The sequence below is a fragment of the Uloborus diversus genome, chromosome 1, assembly GCF_026930045.1.
Source record: "Uloborus diversus isolate 005 chromosome 1, Udiv.v.3.1, whole genome shotgun sequence".
NCBI lineage: Eukaryota > Metazoa > Arthropoda > Arachnida > Araneae > Uloboridae > Uloborus > Uloborus diversus.
The window spans coordinates 83,325,797-83,351,363 of record NC_072731.1 but is presented as its reverse complement, the minus strand read 5'-3'; the positions used below and the strand labels follow the sequence as shown (position 1 = coordinate 83,351,363).

Below are 25,567 nucleotides of genomic sequence, written 5' to 3'. Positions count from 1 at the left end.
CTCCATTGAAGAAAGCAATAGTTTTAGATTTGGACTCATTGAATACCCCAACTTAAGCAATAACCCAAAAGGAGTGCTGGTGGCATCTACGCTTGTGGACCTTTCCAAGGATGTAATTCCTGTGAGAGTCGCCAACGTGAGTGAAAGGCCAAGGAATATCCGGAAAGGCGAAGTGTTAGCAACTTGTACTCCCGTAAACTGCATCATTAGAAGAATCAATTCCCCCGAGACTGTGTCTTCTGAGTCCTTGACATCGAAGTTAATTGGGAGTGCACCCTTATCGAAGGATCAAAGAACTGCTGCGGAACAATTGGTGGACGACTTCAAGCATCTGTTTTCATCTACATCGGAGGATGTGGGCCGGACGAATTTAACGCAGCATAGGATCTACACTGGAGAACACCCCCCTATTAAACAGCATCCAAGACGACTACCGTTCGCCAAGAAGGAAGAGGTTGAGACCCTCCTGAAAGAGATGAAGGAGAATGATGTAATCGAACCGTCATCCAGTCCTTGGGCCTCTCCCATCGTCTTGGTCCGAAAGAAAGATGGCTCCACCAGATTTTGTGTCGATTACCGACGGCTGAATGAAATCACCAAGAAAGACAGCTACCCTCTTCCACGGATAGACGACACCTTGGACACTCTTTCCGGACACAAGTGGTTTTCGACCCTGGACTTGAGGAGCGGCTACTGGCAGGTTGAGATACACCCTGATGACCGAGAAAAGACAGCTTTTACAACTGGACAAGGCTTATGGCAGTTTAAAGTGATGCCCTTCGGCCTCTGCAATGCACCAGCTACGTTCGAGCGTCTTATGGAGACAGTGTTAAGAGGACTTTCTTACGAATCCTGTCTGGTCTACTTAGACGATATCATCATCGTGGGACGCAGCTTCGAAGAACATCTGGCAAATCTTAGGAAGGTGCTGCAAAAGCTTAAGGAAGCCAATCTGAAGTTAAGCCCGTCCAAATGTAATTTGTTCCGCCGGGAAGTGAACTACCTTGGTCACATCATCTCTTCTGAGGGTGTGCAAACCGATCCAGAGAAGGTATCTGCGGTCAGGAGTTGGAGTCGTCCCGAAAACATCCATCAGTTGCGAAGTTTCCTGGGGCTCTGCACGTACTACAGGAAGTTTGTGAAGGGTTTTTCCAACATTGCACGACCTTTGCATAAGCTGACGGAGAGCAAGCAAAAGTTTGAATGGTCCAAAGAATGCGAAGATGCATTTCTACGACTGAAGGAGGCTTTAACATCAACGCCTATCCTCGCCTATCCTCAGCCTGAAAAATCCTTCATCCTGGACACTGATGCGAGCAACGAGGGCATCGGAGCTGTTTTATCCCAAGAAATTGACGGAAATGAACATGTCATCGCTTACTGGAGCAAATGCTTATCAAAGTCGGAGCGAAATTACTGCGTCACCAGAAAGGAGTTACTGGCCATAGTGAAAGCTGTAGAACACTTCCATCATTACCTCTACGGCCGAAAATTTCTGCTTCGGACAGATCATGCCTCGTTAACTTGGCTTTTGAACTTCAAGAATCCAGAAGGCCAGATAGCCAGATGGATACAGCGGCTCCAGGAATATGACATGGAGATCAAGCATCGAAAAGGGTTATCTCACGGTAATGCTGACGCTTTATCAAGGAGACCCTGTCCTGAGAACTGCCACTATTGTTCCCGAATCGAGAAACAGTATGGAACGACTAGCCCTACCGCCTATCAGGTGACAGTGACTCCAACATCATCAGAACCTGATCCATGGAGTGATGACCAAGTTCGAAAAGATCAACTTGAAGACCCCGACATAAAACCAATTTTAGAGTTCATGGAAAGTGACAGTCGACGCCCTAGCTGGCAGGACGTTTCCATCTTCAGTCCTGCAACAAAAAGATACTGGGCTTTATGGAACTCACTCCATTTACGGAACGGCGTGCTACACCGGAAATGGGAATCTGACGACGGCAAGACATCTAGGTGGCAGTTACTACTTCCTCGATCCAGGATTTCAGATGTTCTGAAAGAAATACATAGTAGTGCGACTGGAGGACATTTTGGTGTCTTGAAAACTCTCAATAAAGTTCGGGAGCGCTTCTTCTGGAGCAAGGCGAAGGATGACGTGGAGAAGTGGTGCCATTCTTGTGACGCCTGTGCTGCTCGTAAAGGACCGAAGAAGAGAAGCAGAGGGAAGCTACATCTGTACAACGTTGGAGCTCCTTTCGAACGAATTGGGATCGACATCCTGGGTCCTCTACCAAGAACTGCTGATGGGAACAAATACATTCTTGTTTCCATCGACTACTTCACCAAATGGCCGGAAGCATATCCCATTCCAGATCAAGAGGCTACCACCGTAGCAGAGACTCTAGTCCAACATTGGATCTCGAGATACGGAACACCTTTGCAGATTCATTCCGATCAAGGGAGGAATTTCATCTCTGCTGTGTTTAAGGGCCTATGTCAAATTCTCGGAATTGAGAAAACTAGGACAACACCACTACACCCACAATCGGACGGCATGGTGGAGAGATTTAACCGCACAATCCTGAATAATCTCTCACTTATGGTATCCAGAAATCAACAGGATTGGGACAAGAAGCTACCTTTGTTCCTGCTGGCCTACCGCAGTGCTGTCCACGAGACTACCGGATATGCCCCATCTCAGATGCTCTTCGGACGAGAGCTTCGGCTACCTTGTGATCTCGTCTTCGGTCGTCCTCCGGGTGCGCCTTCATCGCCTGAGGAGTACATCCAGGATCTCCAGGCCCGATTGGAAGACGTTCATAACTTCGCACGAGAGCGAATCAACATCGCGGCGGAGAAGATGAAGACCCGATACGACACAAGGTCTACTGGACATGAATTCAACGAAGGCGACAAGGTTTGGTTATGGAATCCCATCCGACGGAAAGGTCTGTCACCCAAATTGCAGTCGCATTGGGATGGACCCTACAAAGTCCTTAACCGACTAAATGACGTCGTAGTGAGGATCCAGAAATCACCTAATGCAAAACCTAGGGTTGTACATTATGATCGGTTAGCCCCATACTATGGCCATAGTTCATGAGTATTACGTAAACAACCATGGTTGATAACATAAAAGTTGTAGATAATTTTTGCTTTTAATGTTTAGTAATATTTCTTGTTATTATTGTATTTTCTGTATCTGTTAGTTATTAATTAATGTGTATATTTGTGAACATGTGATAGAAGTTTGGCACTCTTTCTGGGGATTGTACTGCCCGGGACGTGCAGTCCTTAGGAAGGGGGCAATGTTACAAATCCTGTAAATAGTAATTATTGTAGTAACGTAACCTGTAAATAGTTTCCCGTAATGAATATACAACCCCTTTTTCATATGGCTAAAATATACGACCCCTATTCCCTTTCTGTTCATTGATAAAATTTGATAACGGTCAACGCATTTCGAGAAGCGTGTGGAATATTTGAGAAAATTCTTTTCGGTGTATTTAAGCCGTTAGCGATGGATAAACAGCGAGTTTCGATTCAGATTTCGAACTGAGTGTGTGTATTAGCTCTGTTTATAGCGAGGCATTTCGCTGTGTTGTTTTCGTATTTGGAAGTAAATACGTGTGTAAACGTTGAGTTTACGGTGTTGTGTGATAATTGCTGATGAATAATTTAGCAGTTGTTAACGGTTTCTCCTGTACATAGTGTAAATAAATTTCCTGTGTTTTTTTATCAAGAACTGTGTCTTCATTTCAAGAAAGTGGAAGTCGCACCGAATCCGTACACTCTCAAAAATAATTCCTTCAATTGACGGAAATTCTCTTGGCAGCAGTGCTGCCGGACTTTTCACGATATTTAACGGATTTCCGTTTCTATTTTCCCCTGTCAAATGAAGGAACGTCCTCCTTAATTTATTTCGTCACAGAAGGAAACTTTTCCGTCATTTGACGAATTTCCGTTTTTATTTTCTCCTGTCAAATGAAGGAACGTCCTTCTTATTTTATTTCGTCATAGAAGGAAAATTTTCCGTCATTTGACAATTTTCTGTTTCTTTTCTTCTCAGTTAAATGAGGGAAATTTTCTGTTATTTAAAGAAACGTCCGTTATGGTCGTTTTTGTTACATGAAGTCAACTTTTCGTTATTTGAAGAAACGCTCGTTATTTTTGTTTGTCCCATGAATAATTTATTTCGTTGTTTGAAGAACGTCCGTTGTGATAGTTTCTGTCAGATGAAAGAAATTTTGCGTTAATTGAAGAACACCTCCCCCCCCCCCCTTTTTTTTTGTTTCTGTTACAGCAAAAAACTCTCCAAATATGCATACAAAAATCATTGAAAAACTTATTTGAAAACAACTTTTAATTTTTTAGTTTTAATATGTGTTGTCAGCCTTAAATTGTTAGAAACAGCAACCCAAAATTTTCGAATCACAAATACGCCTGAAAATTCCACAAGAAAGTTCAAAAGTAGATTGATTCCTCATTGCTAAATATTTAGCAAAAGTCTATTTTTGTCACCTGAAAGAAGGTATCTAATTACTTTGCGGTCATTTTTCAAAATGCAGGTTTCTTTCACGAAAGACAACAAATGGTGAAAGTTTCAAATTTTCATCAACTTCATAAAAATTTTAAGAATATGAAAATTGGTTTGTGGAAAACGGCCATTTCCTGTAATGAGATAACCACTTTCAGATGCTGGAAACAAAGTTATGAAAAATTGATTCGATGCTTGGTAAACTTGAGATTTACTCACTCTGGTATTTTCCCTGAAGTTCTTAAATAAGAACCTATAAAATGCACGCTGTAAAACATAAAGGACCTCAACAAAAAGCTGTGCTTAGTATTGGAAGAAGATTAAGAGATTTGTTTAGTATCACTCAGTAAAATACAAAAAGAATGGATAGTAAGAGAAAGTAGAATTAACTTTATTTTTATAGGCATTTATACATACAGATAATATTAACAACAGCAGCAACAAATTCATTTCATTGGAAAATTAATCTTTTGCAAGTGAGTAAAAAATAAAAATCTCTTCAAATTCAGTTAATTTTATTTATATTCTTACATCGACTACCACCTTTATGGATATGAACAATTGACTTAAATAAATTGAAATTGACATAATATGATAAAAATTTAATTGATTTAATTCTGTTAAAAATAATTGAAGCGAGATAACTTATGAATGGATTTACACCCCAAATATGATAGTTTCTAGACTTTTTTTTATTTGTTCAAAGAGTATGTTGTAAATTTTGTTCAAAATATCATAATTTTTCAATCAAAAAAAATTCAACAAACTAGATAAATAATAAAGCTTAATTTAATTTTTAATATGATTAATTAAAATATTAATTTCTGAAATTAAGGTTTACAACATAAATTCAAGCTTCTGTACATAATTTTCAGAATAATGAAACAAGAGAATAGCCAAATTTCTAATTAAGACATCCCGAAGATTATGTAAAAATATTACAATTTTGAAAAATAGGCGAGAGCAAAGTATAAAAATGACCAGGCACTTTTTTCTTTGCTTGCTTGTTTGAGCAAAATATTTCTAGTAAAGTACTTTTGATCTATACTTTGGTTTTATATTGTTTTTAGCTTTATAGTGATATGACAATACTGCCTATATAGTTTGAATCTTTATCACCGTAGTTTTCTGTGCAGCTGAATTTCTTTTCGCAAAGCAACAAATTGGAGATAATACATGTTGAAGAGTAATTTAAAGTATTAAAAGTATTTTGCATCCATTAACTTTGAACCAACAATGTAGTTTTAATTGTAATAGCAGGCAATGAAAATAAAGCTAATCCCATAATAAACTGTAAAGTAATACAAAATTATTGGCAATGATTTTCAATGTAGCAAAATTAGCATTTAGATAGTGACTTCTGACATCAATGTTTATTCATTTCAATCATACTAATTCAAAAACATTTCTTAAAATTTTAAGTCTGTCTTTTAATTTTTAAATGACTAATTTTTAGCCGAATCCATTTTTCTGCCAATTTTATTAGTTTCAGCAGGGAACATAATGCTTTTCAAATTGTTTAAGCAAGAAAAACCTATTTTTAAAAAAACTTAGGGTCTTGTGTAAAACCTCAAATGTTTTGTGAGTTTTGTGCCACTAAGGATATTTTTTTAATGCTGTAATTTAAAAAAAAATTGCATGATTTGCAAGGTAAAAAAGTTCGAGATTTCAAGTTTTCAAGATAACAAGGTCATAATCATAATAAAAAAAATTCTAAAAATTAGTCACAATAGTTAAAAATAAGGAGAAACATGTAATGAAAGTTAAAAAAAGTCTTAATACAATAACAAAATTTTTTTGTTTTAAATGAGCCAAAAATAATAGAAAAAAAAAGAACTCTCTAAAGAAGTAGCAAAATGTAGTGATCTACCATGACTAAAATGATCAAAGATTTGAATTACTAAGTTACAGAATGGTTTCAAAGCAAGTTTCGAGCGCTCTGGAACAAAATAAATTGGACAGAGGATTGTACCACTCCCTGAGTCTCTAAAGGTGTTTTCCGTTCATCTCCCCTTTTTATGGAGGTAAAAATACGGTAAAAAGGTCCAACAAAATGGAGTGAGAAGGGGGCGAAAAGTTTTAGGTACATTTCTTGGGCTTCTTAGGACTTAAATTTCCTGAATCCTCCAGGCTGTACAATGAAAGTGATAGTAGATAAGCTTCTCCGAATCATTTCTAACCCCTTAGAGAAATAATGAAGGGGGTGAGAAATTTTTGGAAACATTCCTCGAGTGACTTCAAGACAATAAACTGCGATTTTACCAGAAAAATCATATTTGACTTGAAAAAATATTCATCATAACAAGGTTTTGATTAAAAACTCTTCGGCATAATAAAAAATAACATTAGATAAGTACGCAAAATCAAGGGGGAAAAATAATTTTCCATCATATTGAGGTTTTCCAGATATCGAGACTATACTGAACTTGAAAGACAGCACAAAAATAAAACATTGGTAAAAGACCAAAGAATAAACGTGTAATTTTTCCGGGCTCTTGGTTCTTCTTTCTCGGTTTATTTCTGCAAAACACTAAAAGAAAAGAAATTATCACAAGACAATAAAACTAAACTGAGAAGGGCGCAGAACTATGCCTGTTATTTTTTTAATGAATTCTCTCCCTTTTCCATACCTTGAGTCAGTTAAAGGTGAGCATTCTTTTTAAAAATAAGAAAAAAATATTTTAAAAAATTAGCTTCTATTTTAACTGACATAAAAAATTAATGATGAAAAATGTTAACATAGTTGCAACCATCTATAATCATCATTCCAAAAGTGATGTAATTTTGTTGAATTTAACAATGCATTTTTTAAAAATACTTACAGTATGCTACAGTAATAGTAACATTATGGACAGGATATGGGAACTACTCACATGTGCCCCACCATTCACCTTAGAACAAATTGCAAAAGTGAAAAATCTAAATTTACTTTAAAAAAAAGGGGGGGGGGGGGGACATTGTCATTACAGGGTGGCGACAGGAACTGTGAAAAAAAGTTCCCCGACTTTTCCCTGATTAAGTTCACCAAATTTCCCTGATTTACGTTACCAATGATAATGGTTTTCTTTCTTAGCTCTACTTGAAATCCATTGTATGTTTGTATAAAATGCAGTATTTTAAATGTTTGAAGTTGTGTAAAGTTGTTGAACTAAAGATATATTTTAAAAAGATGCTACTTTTTTTAATAAAATGGTTAAAAAACATATCAAGTCAATTATTTGGGGGGGGGGGAAGCCTACAAAACAGCATATTCAATTTTTCTACATGGAAAGATTATAGAAAATTTAAAAAAAAAAAATACTTTCCTTCCAGAAATTACTTTTTTTGAACTAAGTTTTCAAACAGTATAATAATTGTTGCAAGAATAACAAGTAATAGTGAAAGAATTGAAGTAATGTAATTGTTCTTAAATAACTAATCGACATATTTATGCAAAACAGATGAAACTATTTGACATCCATTCATAGGGAGCTTTTCTATAATCAAGAACATAGGTTTTAATGAATGAATACAGCATTTTAACAATAAAAAAATAAAGATATTTACTAAAGTGCACAAGTTAACTCTATTTCAAATGATTTCAGTATGTAACGAAAAAAACTCTTAGATTCCTTTTGTAACCAACAACTTTAAAATGCAAGAAAAAAAAGATAATTTTAAAATATATAAAAGAAGAACACAACTTGGTTATAAAATTAAAGAATCACTTAAGTCTGAAGAAAAGAAAACCTTTATAATCTGCGGTGACAACAAATAGTATAACGGCAAAAAACAAAGTTTTTTATATTGAAAGTTCAATTTTAGCAATTAAATTTAAAACGCGAAGAAGTAATAACTTTTAAGCTTTTATAATATTAATTCAAAAACCAAAGATTTCTTCTTGAAATCGTGATTACAGTACGCTAATTACTTCGAGACAATGGAATAAAGGCAAAGGAGCTAAGGCATTAATGAAGGCTTCCTCTTTGCCTGTATGGTTGTTTATTTTACATAGCATTGAAAGCGTAAAAGGAAATTTCAAGCTAGGTAAAATAAACAACCTAACAGACACAGAAGCAATCTTAGGAAGTTCATCTTGTGGTTAATAAGTAAGATTTAATACTTGGACAGGAAAAAAGATGCACAAATATGCGGCAGCGTATAATCGCACCTTATTAATTTTACTTTTTTTTTTTGAACAGATAATTGGTGGAAAATGTGTAGGGAATTAGAGTACTTAATTTTGTAAAGCAAAAAAAAAAAAAAAATTCTTCATAAAATCAATTTTCCCTGATTTTTTGTTATTTTTTCAAAATTCCCTGATATTTCCCCAATTAATAAAGTTCCCCGACTTTTTCCTGATCTCCCTGATCTGTCGCCACCCTGCATTAATTTACTTGAATGTTCATGTGGTCAAACTGGTACTGAGATCACTCAAACAATTTTCTAGATTTTTTGCAAGTCAATTTGGCACTGTCTAAAGATTTGAATTCTGAAGTCTCCCATTTGAGGTTTCATATGCCAGTGATTAATCTCCTGAAGTTACATCACATCACATGCAACTTTCGACTGTAAACAAGACTAATAAAAAAGTTTGAACGAATTTAAAGCAGATAATTTATTTATTTATTTATTTTTTTTTTTGAAAAAATGTGAGGTAAAGTTATGAAAATTTTAGTATATTTAGTATAAATTTCAAGATATTAGGAATTACATGATTTTTTTTAATTAGAACAATTCATACACCTGTAATAGTAATGCGTTAGGAGATTGAAAAACTGTTCCATTAGAGACAATGACGAGCTACAACAAATAGATAAAATTCCACTGGACAGAAGTTTTTTTTTCTTTATAAACCTCTTTCAACAAAACACGATTGCAAATTTCTTTTCTAAATAAATGTTAAACGCATACTTGCACACATGCATGACAATAACAACATACCGCTGAATGAACTAATGCAGAAAATATATTACTTGCATGTATTGATGCTTTCCATCCAAAAATATTAAAAACTCTTCTGTATTTTAATATCGTCCCCTTTAAACAAACAAAAAATGTATTTTGTTAAAATTATGTAAGTGGTGATATCAAAAATTTTAGGACACAATTTTGATAAATTTTAGTACATTTTTATGACAACAAATATCAAGTTTTTTAAAATTTAAACAAAATTCATTAGCTTGATTTTCGTAGAGGATGATAAAATGTTTCAAATTCTTGAAAACTACAACTGAATGCATTCAATCTTTTATTATTCAACACAGTGACACATTATGAAGTAGAAACATATACTAGTAGAATAAATGTAGGTCCAAGTGATTCTTTACTTGCCTTGTTATTGTTTCATCAAAATGAATTAAAGAATGAGAAATGTCCTTAATGAGGAGGGATTTAAAGTAGGGTGCAAGTCCAAAATTTATTGTGTACTTAACTTTTGTCAGATAATTTGATACTTTTTTTGCCATCTCAGAATCATCAAAAATATCCCTGTAAATTACAGATAAATCATTTAAAGATGCAAATGAATAATTGTTTTTTACGGCAACCAAAACTAAGAAAACCTCTGCTTTAAAATTTTTATCATGGAGTGAATTTGGCACAAAAGCTTTGAATTGCTTCATTATAACTAATTTGTTTTCAGTAGAGGACAAATTTAAAATACAGTTCGATTTTTCAAGCTACTTTCAACCTATTATGTCTCGCCACATCAGCACGAGACAGTACCTGTGAAAATCCCTGATTATCAATATTGGAAAGATAGTGTACAAACAGAACAAAATGCTTTAAATTGATCCTTTTCTGAATGGCACCTGTGCTGATCTTGCATGCATTTTTTTTTTCCAACCACAAGGAAGAGAATTTCCTTTTCCGTGGCATTTAAATAAAACAAATTACTATTTACAATTTTAAAGCAAAAAGTTAGTGACTAAATTTAAAAATTATGTATGGAATCCAACTTCACTGAACAGAAACACAAAGCAAACTGACTCTTAGTACCAAAAGAACAAGGTAATGCTCAGACCACAACACAAGTTAAGGACTATAAAAATAAAATTACTTCCCCCATGGGGACAACCTATTTCAGTTTTGCTCTAAATATATTTTTTGATCCAGGTGTTTATAGTTGGATTCTAACTCAACTCATTGTATTTAGTTTATTTCAATAAGCTATGATGCCCTTCACCCCCCCCCACCACCACAGAACTGCAATTTAAGAGGAGGAGGGAATACCTCCCTCCCCCCTCTGGTTGAAATATTTTTCATTTCTTTTGAAAGGGGAAAAATAAAAAATATCATATTCCATTCCTTATCCCTACCTCTTTTTCAGCAACATTTGCTGCACAGTTGTTTTTATTTCCTTTACTATTTTATTTTTACGTATTTTTGGCAGAAGAGAATTATAGCAAAAAGTAGATATCTTTAAAAACTGAATGTCATGTAGACTGGGGCCCAATTAAACAGATTTTTGATCAGCGCATGCATATTACACATGTTCTATCCACTTCATGCAGGGTGTATGAGAGCCGTTTTAAAAAATTAAGATGCATTAGCATTTATCAGAAAAAAAAAGAAAGAAAAGAAAATACATTCACATATTATTTCCTTCTTAAGCCTATCTAGCTTTGAACTGCCATATACATAGGAAGAACTTGCAACAATGTATATTTATTTCTAACCCTGAATAGAATTCTTCCTTCTTTTTACCGATATTTAAAATTTTCTCTCCCTTAAATGTATTAAACGGTAAGGTTGAAACAGAGAAACAGGGGAAGGAAATATTTTACCGGCAAAAAGTATGAAACACCAAATTCTTGGGGAAAATTTCATTGTTGAAGGTTCTTAATACAAGGCTAGTAAAATCGAGCTCAGGTTCTGTTGGATAAAAACTCCTAAAAATTACATACATCGTTAAATTACTTTTTCTCATTACAGTCAACTCCCAATAACTCAAAGTCCCAAGGGACCTTCAGCTAAAACTTTTGAATAATTGGTAGTTTGAATTATCAGAAGTTCCTTTTCAAAGAATAATTTATTTTCTTTGTCAGGAACAGTTCATATCGGATAAACTAGAACACTTATAGTTGGGACAAAATTAAATATTAGTAGAACGTAAAAATATTTTTACAGAGAGGATAATTAAAAAGAAAAAGATACTTTGAAAAAGGAAGTTAGTTTTGACTGCTTACGTTTTTTTATCGCTTCTTAAAATGTCATTAAATTTACATGCTGTGGACTCTATTTCTTTTCTCTTAGTCAATCTTGTTTCTTATTATATTTAAGTCTTTTTGTTCTAAAAGCAGATTCTTTGAGTCATCCAGAAAAAAAAACTTTTTTCAATTTTGATTAAAATTTCAAACCTCTCAAAGACTGGCCAGCAATAAAATTTTGAACCGTCAGCCGCGACAAATATATCGGCTACTTTTCCTCACGCAATCTTGCAACACTATGCGCCTTAAGGAACACTACTGTATTAATAATCAACCTCAAGCAAAGCAATGAGTTAAAGGGAAATTTTTTTTTAATTTCTTACTTCGACTGAAAAGGAGTACATTCGAGATACAAAGACAACTTTGAATTGAAAACATTATTTTGGGACCAAATGAAAACGTTGTGAGAAAGAAAGATTCGAGATATCGAGAGTCGACTGTAGTTTATCAGAAATAGAATGACGAGTTGCTCATCTTCGGACAAAAATTGCATGTGCAATGTGCATACCAAATTTCATTTTTCTAAGCCATCAAGTTTTCCCAAGAAGCACTCACCAAAGATCCAAATGAAACATTTTATTTTAATTTGAGTATAGATTCATACAGAGTGACATGCATTAGAACAATTTGAATGAAGTCAATGTTGTAACCAACTCGGAAATTCGACAAGGTTCAAAAACATTACTTATAACACAAATGGATCATTGACAAATGCTCCGCGTCTGAAAATTTACATTATTTCAGAATCAGTGCATTTGAATTTGATAAATTTGCGATCTGGAAAATAAGTGGTGATCCAAGTCTAATTTTAGTCTTGAAAGATTGGCGAAACACCCAAACATTCATAACTGTGACTTCAAAAATTCATAACTGAGATAGCAGAAGGGAAAAATCAGTTGGATAAGAAAAAAATAAGCAATCCCTCATCTCTAAGGACTCTAGAAGACTAAAAAAGTATGATGTATTAACTACTTGCGATATCAAAATTGAAATTAAAGAACATCAAGTTGTGGCCCAACCCAGAAACACTTTTGACAAAATTACTGACAAAATTTCTTAAAGTTATTTATTGAGCTCATATGAATTTTGGTCACAAGAATAAAATTAAGTCATATTAGGACAAATTTTTTCACTATGGTCAATTGAACATGCTTTTCTAACTGTAAATATTCAAATACCATCATTAAAGTGAAATTTTAACTCAAATACCTTAGAGTTAAAAATGACTTTTCTGACATCTATTTGGCTTAGTTAGAAATGTAAGGAGTATTTCACCCATCTTTTAAATATGAAGTAAGACTTGAGTCACTATCAATTTGCCTGATTGCGAACTGATGAAATTTAAATGCACTAACTCCGAAAATAAATTTCGGAATGGAGTTGTTTTCATCAGTCAAAACTCAAAAGTACTACGTTTTGTCACTGAAGTTGATAGAATGAGCAAAAAAAAAAAAAAAAAAAACATGGAGCAAGAAAAATCTAATTTTCAAAACGGTTAATTTTCAACTATTTTTTAAAAAAATGTATGATTTTTGAAACAAGGTGTGGTCTTTATGACATTGCAAATGATCAAATTTGGCAGGTACTCCAGTGGTTTACTGAATGCCGATGCTTGCTGTCTATTTCATTTTCAGATTATGATAATTCAGAAGTGAATTGAATATTGCGCTCTATACTTGCTTTCCAACCATATCGGTATTTGTGAGTAAAGACGCGAGCGATATATTTCGCTCTGCGCTAATGACATTAGTGGATGGCATTTCATCATTTGTGGTGTCATGAGCAGAAGCAAAAAAAAATAATAATTGAATCCGTGCACCCATTAAAATAACTTTGTTTAAATATTAAACTTTGAAATTATGTATTTAAAAAAGTGCTCAGATCCTATGTTTATAAGCTTGCTCTTTAAGAAAAAAATACTTCGGAAGCGACCCCATTGGCATATTTGTTCATGATCCATTCATGTTGTGAGCATTTGTTTTCAGACATTGTCCAACTTTGGTGCTGGGTTTCAATATAAATATAATATGAACTTACCAAAACGTCCTAAGAAAGGTGTTAACATGAGAACTTTACACATCATCAATGTTGGGAAAATCTAAAACATAGGTTATCAATACGTAAATAATCAACTTTTTAGCACAAATAGTTCTTGATAGTTTCATTTTAATATTAAATTGTTTAAAAAATAATAGACTCATTTTTTCTAAGATAATTTTGAGTTTTTAATAGAGACGTACTGAGTACTTGGCACAGTAAAATACATAGATTTCTTTGACCCCCCCCCCCCCACCGGTTCCATATGAATTTTTTTTAATTTTTAACAAATTTCTTTTAATATATTAGAATGTGCGCCCTCCTCTCCCGAGGGTGCTATGCATGCCATTGACTCTGCCAATACCTGGTAGTTGTAAAAAATTAAATATCGTTCAATACACATTTTTCAATTAATAAAAAAGTACGAGTATTTGCAACAACAAATTTAAAAAAATAGATGGAAGTCTTTATATCCATAAGCTTACCTTTTGTGAATTGAAAAAGCATTGCTTGTAACACCGAAACAAGTGTCAGCAGTGCTCCAGAACATTTGTGTTTTTAACAGTTTTATTTGCTTAAAAACATTATTCATGTTTGGCAGACGACTAGAACTATAATAGATTCATATAATTCGTATTAGTTCCAACTTGATTAATCATATCTTTCATTTATTTGTTTTTAACAAAAAAAAATTTTTTTTTTAATTTTTGTAAACAAAACTTTTTAAATAAAATTGAATTTTGGCTGGAATTAGTTTTGAAAACTATTATATATGGAGGTCTATATAGATATTTATATGAGTTTTCAAAATTTATCACGTTGTATGTTAATGGTTCATTTAAAACATAATTGGTCGAGTACTCTGTACTCTACCAAAACAATAATTGGTACATCTCTATTTAATATTTCCTATGACTGAAAATTCAAAAATTTAAATACTGCAAAATTTATTATATTAAGTGTTTCCTTCCATATATTATTGACCACCTTTTCTACTATTTACCAATTGAAAAATTTTTCGGCAGCGTATTTAATAGACAAAACTAACAGCTAAATTGACTTTTGAACACTTGATAATATAATATAATTTTTTTTTTTTGGTTAATGTTTCATATTTAAATGAATTAGTTATAGTAAGATTAATATAATATCAATGTGTTGTAAGACTAAAATCGAGTATTCGGTGCCTCCCTAGTTAAAATTATATAATGAATGCTAAAATTATAAATATTCAGATGATGCTGTTTCAACATTACATTACCTGGTTTTTTTCATAAATTTGAATATTAAAAAAGCTAGCAAAGTACTTCAATGCAAAAAGCAATAATCAACACAATGTCATAAAAATTCTCCCCTAACATTCTGAAAACATATCATTGACTCAAATAGTAATGTTTTATAACAAGTCTTTTAACAGTTCAATATATTTTTCAATGTTATGGTACAAATGTGAGAAAAATTTAAACTCATCACACATATTACTAAAGCACATAAGCAAGGAAAGGGGGGGGGGGAATGTAAAGTTATGATACACTTGTTTTCTTGCTGATATATATTAATTAGAGACGTACCGAGTAGCAATTTGGCCGAGTACCGAGTACTCGGTCGAGTTTCCCAGTACCAATTATGTTGAAAGAAGGACCACCGACACACAACGATGAATTTTGAACTTATTGAAATAGTAGTATAGACCTCCTTGTCCATATAATAGTTTTTAAACTAAATTCTTACTGAAATTTAACTACAAAATTTTGCAAAAACAATATTTTTAAATTAAAAATGAATAAATAAAAGGTATGACTTATCGAGTTGGAATTAAAACAAATTATACAAATTTATTCATTATAGGTCTAGTTCGCTAAACATAAATAATTTTTAAAAGCAAAAAACAAATGTGCAGGAACACTGCAGACACGTTATTCTGTGTTACAAGGATCGTCTTTTCAGTGCATAACATGTGAACTAAAGAATGTAAAGGCATACCACAAAAAATTTGACTTTTGCCGGATGCCTTTAAATCAACGAGCTCACATTTTGTGCATTGAAAAAGAAGTTCCTCGTAACGCCAAAACACGTGTCTGCAGTGATCCTGCACTATGCTTCTAACGTTGTTTTATTTCCTTTTATTTTTAAAGCTAAGGTATTTTTATATATCTTATAACTAATTTTAGTTTACAGCAAAAATTCCATATTTGCACAATTTTTAACAAAAAAGTTTTATTAACTTTCGAGACATTCGAACCAAGATTTATTCCATTGAAGTATTTCAAACTTCATTATTCTCAAAATTTAAATATGAATTGTAAATGGTTGCAGAAAATTATTTATGCTTGAGCTTTTTTGTAAATTTTAATATATTCAATTTTTTGCAACTACTCGGTATTGGCCGAGTATCTGATCAAAATTTGGCCGAGTACCGAGTACTCGGCATATTGGCCGAGTACTGAGTAGTTACCGAGTACTCGGTACGTCTCTAATATTAATAAAATGAGTTTCTAAACATCTGGATAAAAACTCCATACAGCTACCCAGAAGCGTTTAAACAAGTTGAAAACCTTTAATAAAACATTTAAATAAAAGAAATCAGTAGAAATATTGCAGCAGTTAAAAACGTACAACAATCACTCTTGGCGGAGGGGGGGGGGGGGGATGAGCAACATAGTGGGTGGTTAGGGGCCCTACTGATTTTTGGAAGGGGGGCCCAAAATTTATAGATCAGAGTCGATGTATTAAAAATGAAAACAAGAATCAAATTCCATGATACAGAATATTTTAAATTTCATAACGAAAAGGAAAATATTTTTCATCGATAGAGAAATTTAAAAGGTTCGTTCAATTTACTTGTTAATTATTTCAAGTAATATAAACAAAGATTTATTCTTACTAGCATACGAATTTGTGTTATCATTTTCAACAAAGACAACTTTTTATTAAAACGAAATTACACTGCTTTTATTGAAATTTTTCAACATAAACCTTTCTTAAGGCTTATCAAAAGGAACATTTTTGTTTCCCTAACTGTAAAATCAATTTACTGGAAATATCGTGCTCTCAACTTTCAAAACAATTATTTAGGTTTAAAGCAAATCTTTTTCAAGTAAGTCCAAATAAAAGTACATTTTGAAACTTCGCATAAGCCTTGTTATGTTCCTGCTGAATAAATAGAAGCTTTCTTTTGATACAAATTTAAATATGGCGGCGTCAACTAATCTGCGAATTTAAGACTGTTTTTTTCAAGCTTATTACGTACTGCTTTCACGTAAAGAGGAACAATACATATTTATGGAATCAAATTCTAAAATAAGTACTCACCCAATACGGATTAATTACTCCTGCTGACGAATCTTTTTGAAGTAACGAATTCCACGTACCGTTGTCAGCTTTTCGGCAGGCATTTGGCGGGCTCCGCGTTAACCGGCGGCAAGTGACGTAGCCTACGAGGATGCAACGCTCCACAACAGCAGATCTTCGTAGGCTACGCAAGTGAAGAAAGATAAAAATGTCAACTACGCATGCGCGGACCAACTTGATGGAGAGTTTCTGTCTGTCTTTTTGCGATAAAAATATCGTTTTTTCCCAAAACGGATATTTCTCGTTGAAAAATGAGGAAAAATGTAGCGTATAAAAAGGGATTTTTTTGACAGTGTAACAATATGGTTTAAAAAGTCAGTTTTTTAAATTAAATTTGCATTTTTTTGAGTTGGTTATTATACTTGGCTGTTCTGAATTCTATATCACAAAATATATTTTTTCAATAGATTATTTTTTAGTGAGTGGCAACACTTTAAATTGAAGTCGATAAATTCAAGCCGCATGTTGTCTGCTTAAACTTCTATCTCCAGCTCCTGATTTTTGAGGAATTTTTATTACTGTGTCATAATATCTTTAGTTAGATATTTTTATTGCTGCATCAACTTACAGGGAAGAAAAAAAATAATTTTTTCTATTTTTAATCTCATATTTTGAAAATGGGGTAAAATGGGTATATATGGTTAGGCTTATCATTCCAGCAAGTTGTTTTAAAAGGTACAGCATATTTTCCTCTAAATGAATATTAATTCATTTGCGGTTGATTCAAAATGATTGAAACATAAAAATATGCACAATGCCATGATTTTATAAAATAAACTTTACTCCATCATAATAAATAAAAATAAGCCACAGGTATACTTATTCTAGTGTTTGTGTGCACTTGCGCATAAAATAACAATTTCCTCAGAATATGCTGGCCCAGCCTGCTGCTCGTCACATTTTTATTTGATTGCAATCAGATTCTATCGATTTCTCCGATGTACTCTAATGTACCTTTAATTTCTCGGAACACATCCTCGTTTCAATCCGAAAAGTATGCGTCACAAAGCACAATTTCCTCACCTTATAAAGATTTGAAAAGTGCAATATTGTCAGCAATTTTAACAAGTGCTTCAGATTTGACAACTACCTGCATGATTTATTTAAAACAACTTAAACTTGTGCTGGCAAATACAGGAAATAAATGACAAAGATGTTTTAGAAAGGCTAAAACATCTTTGTCTTTTCAGAAAGGCTAAGAGTTGAAAGTGAAAAACGTAAGGAATTTAAGAACAAGAAAATAAAAAAATAGATGAAAAAGAAAGTCTCCATTCAGAGGAAGTATCTGGAATAGAAACTGCTGAAAATATGCTTATGAAGCAAAGTTTAACCACAGGTGCAAAGGTATAAGTATTATACTTTGAGGAAACAAGCAAGAAAGAATTTATTGGCAAATATATGGCTGTTGAGGAAAATTTTATGAGGTGAAATACGTTTAAAAAATCCAAGATGGGGGATTTTTTTATTATTTTGTCTGATGTAGACGACATGGATTTCATTGAAGAACATCAAATAATAAAAAATTTTAATGCGCCACAAAGTAACAATAGGCCATTACTTTTTTAAAAGAAAGACAAGTATGGATATCATGTGTTCAAAGAAACCTTATTAATATTTTGTCAAATTTTCGCTTTGCACTATTTTTTTTAAATTAAATAGTTAAATTTTGATAACTGACTCTTATGCTTTTACTATCACACTTCATTGAACAAATAGTGTGCTTTTTTATCACTTCTTAGACTTTAATACCCATTTTACCCCATAGGCTACCCATTTTCACCTGCGTGGGGTAAAATGGGTATACAAAACATATAGTCATAAACACTGCTCTCAAAAATAAATTTGTATCAAACTATGTGTGAAAATCATTTAATTCTACTCTCAACATATGTAATGTATACATAAAACAAAAAAAAAAATTATAAACGAAATATTTTGACAAAAATACTTGAGTGAAAATCCAAAAGTAGGCTATTTTATACCCATTTTACCCCACCTGACCCTAATTAAAAATTTTAGTATTTTTCATCGAGAATGTAGGTCTATTTAACACAGTACTTTTTAAACAAATGCAGATTTATTTCAATTTATTAACCATTTACCTTCTGTAAAAACAGTTACACGAGTCGTAATTTTTGCGAAAATGAACGTATCGGTGACTTTGCGAGATAAAAAATTTAGTGAATTGTATGTGAACAGAACAGAAAGTTTAAATATTTCGCGTGGCTTAAATTTTCGCGATAATGATGAGCTAGCGAAAATTAAAGTAAAACGAAAACAAGGGTTTTCACATTCACAATATTGGTTTTGTATATTTATCTCTTTTCTGCAGGGAAGTTTAGGTTTACTTTCTCAAATATTCAGCAGATATTTTGTAAGTATTGTGTTGTCTTCATAATATTTATTAAAAAAATTTTTTTTTCAAAAACATTAAAAAAAAAACCCTCTTAATTTGGCTTTTAGCTATAATTATGAGGTACATACTAATTTTTGAATCACAGATTTTTTTTTTTTTTTTTTTGATCGTTAGAAAAGAATTTAGTGAAGAAAAGAACTCATCAATTTTCCTTTTACACAATTCCCAGTTTTTTTTACAGATTTGTGACGTATCGCATTATATTTTCATCTTTTTGAGAACTATTTCTTTTGCAATGTAAAGAAATAGTTGGAAAAAAAAATGTCTAAATTCCCAACTTTATTATTAATTATTTTAAATCGTTTAGACATTCATTCCTCGTTGATAGAAAAAAGTACAAATTATGTATTAATATCCTCTTGGTTTAATCATTATGAAAATGTTTCTAAGTAATACCGTGTATTTTTATACAATTATGGTGAAATTATATAAGGTTAAACAGTTTATAGGTATAAAATTTCAAAAAAAAAAAAGAAAAGATTTTGCGACCACATTGGAAGAAATTAATATTGACTTTCTCTTTGAACACTCCGTAATGTGAACACCCCCGATATTCTGAACACATTTTGAGGGCGAATCCATATAGTAAGGTATCCTGCTGTTGCTTTTGCGGCGACAATGTTTTATCCAATCCCCCTTTATGGTGCACCCCCCCCCAATCAAAATATTTTTGTTTCATTCCATAAGTGTCCAGGTTAGAAATAATTTACTGTACAATATTTCTGCTCTTTAAAGAAGATTTATTGGCTTAAGGGCTTTTTGAAAACATTATTAAAAAACCCATGATATTGTTTATTTTATTTTTTAATTGTATCGGGGGGGGGGGGGTTACCTTTCGGTGCCCCTCCCAAAAATTATTTCTGTGTCCGCCCTTGCACGTATGGGGGATTTTTGTTTGTGAAATATTTTTTTATATTTCTAAAATAGGTTTGTGACTGAATTGAAACTCATTATTTCAATCAAGTCCATGTTCTTGTATACTATGTATAATAGTACAATTACTTCCAATTGTTCCTAAAAATGAAGATGAAAGAAAGAATAAAATTTCAACTCAATACATTTGTAAAAAAAAATATGTATTTCAGTTCCTGTTCGTACTATAAATAAAACAAGTGTAATAAATCAACGAATTCAAAAATCGAAATATAAAATTCATGAAACCATTTCTTGTATACACAAAACAATACAAATGATAATAATGAAATGATACAAGTTTTCTATAGTAAGTCAAATATACACTTCTTGTTGACTTTGATTGTATGAGCAAAATATGTAGAAAGATAAATTTTTGAATTTTTAAAAACTGCGGAAAATGAAACAGAGATATGATTTTAAAGCAAAGAAATGTATTTTGTAGGGCAGAAAATAATGTTTGAGTAGTAAAATTTCCGCATTGGAGTAACAAAAAATTATTTTGGAGTGAGAAATGCTAAATTTAGGAGTGAAGGGAAGAAAAAAAAAGCAGCTATATATTTGCCCCGCAAAAAGGGGGGGAAAAGAACATGAGACGTAGAAAGTATAAAAGAGAATTAGGCAAAGTGAGACAGGAAGAAGAGTGAGACAGCAAAAATTTCTTTTATGTTTAGGCTAATTCCAGCTTGGTAAAAGTTTTGAAAAATCAATTTCGACATTCTGTGAACAGTAGCGTAACTATGGGGTCTAACTCCCCTGGCGAACTAAAGAAATTACGCCCCCCCCAAACCCCAGTCGCCCACATTGCAACTCATTGTGTCCTCAAAAAAAAAAAAAAAAAAAAAAAGTTTTTTTTTCTTATTTTCTTTTTTAGAATTGTTTTCAACGATGCTCAATGTTCCAACTCAGTAGATGTTATGTATGTGTGTAAATATATATGAACCCCCTCTAGGTCTTTTTCTTGAGATTTATTTTGCAATTTTTAAAGCATTTTTCAATTTATATGATTAAAAAAAAAAAAAAACTCTTAAAAATTTTTTGTTTAATCAGCCGATATGCCGCCCCTCTGTCTGCTGCGCCCCTGGCGAGAGCCACTCCTGCCAACCCCTAGTTACGCTACTGTCTGTGAACAATATTTAAATAAAAGGTTGCTTTCAAACCTGATGCAAAGGAAATCACTATGTCATCATAATTTGACCCCATCGAACTAAAATATCTGCATTGTGTCTAAAACTGTTACATTAACTTTACAGACTGATGCTTTAGCCTGTTATTTAACGTTTTTTTTTTGGGGGGGGGGGGGAGGGGGGGGTCTGAAAATGGCGTTAATTGAGTTTATATATTACAATGAGAGAACAGTGAGAATTGCCTCACTGCTGTATGTTACTTCTGTATTACTTATAAATTCAATTGAGTAACAACTAGCCATTTGATGCAATCAATAACAAAAGAGTTTTGAAAGCCTTGCACTAAAAAAATATAGATGTATGAATGGAATTATGGCTATTATAGCTCAAACGATTCCCCAATCTAAAATCTTCTAAATCGTTCGATCTCAGTCCCAAACAGTGACACACAATTATAAGACATACTTCATATTTATACGAACTTAATATTAAAAATATATAATACTTGATTTGATATTGAAGTACAATTTCGAGTTACTTGAAAGAAATAATACAAGATTTACTCTCAACAACTTGAAATTTAATTTTTCTAATTTAATCATGATTTTGTGATACTTGAAAAGTCATGCAATCTTTTCTATATTTTATAATTAAACACTTAACGAAAAAAGTATCATTAAATTTCATTCAGCATATAAAAATGTGTAATGAGTACATTGAAAAACAGAAGTCCTTAAGATTATGTGCAATTATAGAACGTTTTACAGGTGAGAAATACACAAACTAAATTGCAAAATGACATTTGATTGAGCGAAATATTTTAAACAAATACTGTATGTACATTAAATGTATACATTAAAATAATTACTTTTGGATAGTTTTGAAGCAAATTTTAATAAATATCATGTTTCAACCTGTCTCACCCATACATAAAAAGATTTGTCTGAAGTAAAGATTACACGGTTTAATAAATAGTCATTATTTCTTAGATTAAATTGAACCTAAGCTTCAAAGAAATGGATTCACACTTATTTGGCAAGTTTGAAGTGTGTGTTATTTGGCAAAAAAAGAGAATCAATTATGTGTTTCCCTCACACACACACACACTTAAATAAACGTCGTGAGATGTTGAAAATATATTACAAATGGTCATTTTGCATATTTTTAAGTCATAAAATTAAAAAATAAAAATCTCACAAATTTATATAATTACTTTTAATCTGAATTTCGTTTTTTCTAAAAATTAATGGAGTGAAACTAATTTTTATACACTTTAAGTAATAACAAAAGCTCTTTAATACAACTTTTGCCTGAATAAAGAGACCATAAGAAAAGCAATATTCATAATACACAAGCATCACCTGATATTTACATATAATATTCATTTACTTGATTAACACAATTCTAGGTAAATACCGGGGTGACAAACCTGTGACTCGTCCTTTAATACAACTTTTGTCTGAATAAAGAGACCATAAGAAAAGCAATATTCATAATACACAATCATCACCTGATATTTACATATAATATTTATTTATTTGATTAACAAAATTCTCGGTAAATACAGGGGTGAAAAACCTGTGACCCGCGGAACATATACGCAAAGTTTAAGTGACATACCAACCGTTCACATTGTTTTAACGATTTGACTTTTAACCAATTGTTTAAAATATGATTTTCACTCATCGAGCTATAATTTTATGACAGTGGAAAAATCCCGCTATATTTCATATATTTTTTGACTAAATACCTCATGAAAAAAATTAAATTTTAACTACTTCATTAAAATGCATGTTGAAATGGAAAACATTTCATTCCTGAAGATAACGTAAAACGATAGCACATTGACTGGCGATAAAACACAAAACATTGTATTACAACGAAAGATTTTCTGTATTTTTTTTTATAACTATGCTATTAAATTGCCGATAATTGACAATAGCCGATATGAAAAAGATTTAAAATTTTCCCTTGATCCTACCTTTGGGGGTAGCAACACGTGAAAGTTTAGTTACGTTTTCTTTTCCGTGCTGTCCTCTGTTATTTAGAGAGAAAAAATTCATTTAAATTTCGATATCTTGCTCAAAAAAAAAAAAAAGTATTTTATTTTATGTGTTTGAACTGACCCGTTGATAGCAATCGAAAGAACACATTTTTCCTGCTTATGAAAGCATTCGTTTGGGACTTTAGATTCATATTGAACTGAAGTTATAAATAACCTTTCTCAAGTAAGTTTCAAGAACAATTCTAAACCTTTATTTACGCAATTGGTAACGATTTCATTATTGGCACACAATAGTAGAAAGCTTAATCATTTAAAATTCTTATCTACTGTCAATTCTTTTGAGTTAACAAACAAAACACTTGTAATTGGTTTTAGTAAGGGATTTTCAATTTTCTCTCATGATTCTGCTTTTACGACTAGCAAAACTCAGTAGTTGTGATTATCTTTCTTTTTTGCTTGTTTTTTCATTTCTTATAAAAAAAATTTGTATTTAATGCGCGAGATTCATCTGAAAATGAGCTAAGGCAATCGAGGTCGCGATTATTTTAATTTTTTAATTTAATATAAGTTCTTGTACTACTAACTACTGTAATATATTTCACGTAAAATATAAGTGTCAAGTCCATCCTTTATGGTTTTACAACAGGATACGGTACACTACACAACAATACTTCATTTAAGTTTCATTTGCATCAATTATTTCCTTTCAAGAGAAAAGCAAAACTGCCAGTCTTCCCAAAAAGCGCAGCTATTACATAACTGGTTGCATCCAATGAGATCAGCGATCGCATCCTCGTTAACACGCCTTCCAGTGCATCAGCAAAAATCGTAACGCCAGCGAAACAGCGATAATCTTACAAATCTAGTCTTCCGCTCTACCCCGTTCTCCCGCCAAGCGAGCTCAAGTTTCCACTATTGTAGGTTTTCTCCTTTTTATAGAGCTCACTGGAAACTTCGCTTTAAATGCCGGTAAACCTTCGATAACCTCGGATGCTCTGAGTGGTGTATTTCCTTTCTTTACGCTGAAAATCTTTCTCATAATGTCTTATGTGCGAATAAATAAAAAAAAGTCCAAAATCTCGAGGCAATGGCCCTCAATCCTTCCTTGATTATTAATTACTAGCAGTACCCACACAGCGATGCCCGTGCTGAAAATTTAATGGAAGCCTGTTGAATAAAAAAAAAATTGACGCCCCCTCCTCCTCTGATGCAAAATGATTATTTTTCTTTGTATAAAACGCGTACACAACTTTCCAAAGAAAAAAAACCTATTCAAGTTTTTCTGGAATTTAAAACTTTTCATCAAATTATTAAGTAGATTTACAGTTGCTTTAAAACTCTATTTAGCGAGTGAAGCGGTTTTTACTGCAATTTAAAATATTTCGCCAAATAAAAAAAATAAAAAAAAAAACATACATCAAATATCTTTTAAATGTGAAAATAGTTCCGAAACTCTATTGTTTATCGCCAAACTCGCCCAACAACCACGCTCTCATAATCCATCCGTCTAACGAAAAAAAAAAAAAAACATCCAGTGAAACATTTAAAAAGAATCGTCAGAAAAGAAGAAGAAAATGTCGTACATTTCACTGGGATAAAAACAATTAAACGTTTCAATTAAACAATTAAAAGTTTCTTTTCATCCAAAACAAATCGCCAAAACAATGAATTTCATTTATAATTGCTTTAAAGCAATAGCCCTAGACTGAACTGCTCAACGCCTAACGCGTCAAGCGACCACGCTTCCGGAACCCAGCCCTTTTGCAAGTGAAGCGGATGTTTTTTCTTTGGCAAAGAAAAATGTAAACTATATCACTCATTATGCCTCATTCATTACGCGCTGGGGGCCTTCGTGGCTTTCTGGTAGAAACTTCGCTTCAAATGCCGGTAAACGTGGGTTCGATAACCTCGGATGTTCTAAGTGGTGTATTTCCTTTCTTTGCGATGAAAATCTTTCTTAGAATGTCTTATGAGTGAATAAATTAAATAAGTCCAAAATCTCGAGGCAATGACCCTCAATCCTTC

General features: G+C 32.5%; 1 long non-coding RNA gene across 1 annotated transcript; it reads right to left on the bottom strand.

The window, feature by feature from the left end:
• Positions 1 to 9,398: 9,398 nt before the first annotated feature.
• On the bottom strand, positions 9,399 to 17,140 carry LOC129230226 (uncharacterized). Its single transcript, XR_008581151.1, has 3 exons — positions 17,044 to 17,140; positions 13,732 to 13,792; positions 9,399 to 9,523 (listed from the first exon to the last, which is right to left on the bottom strand). It is a non-coding gene; the product is annotated as an uncharacterized LOC129230226 (long non-coding RNA).
• Between the last annotated feature and the right edge of the window lie 8,427 nt (positions 17,141 to 25,567).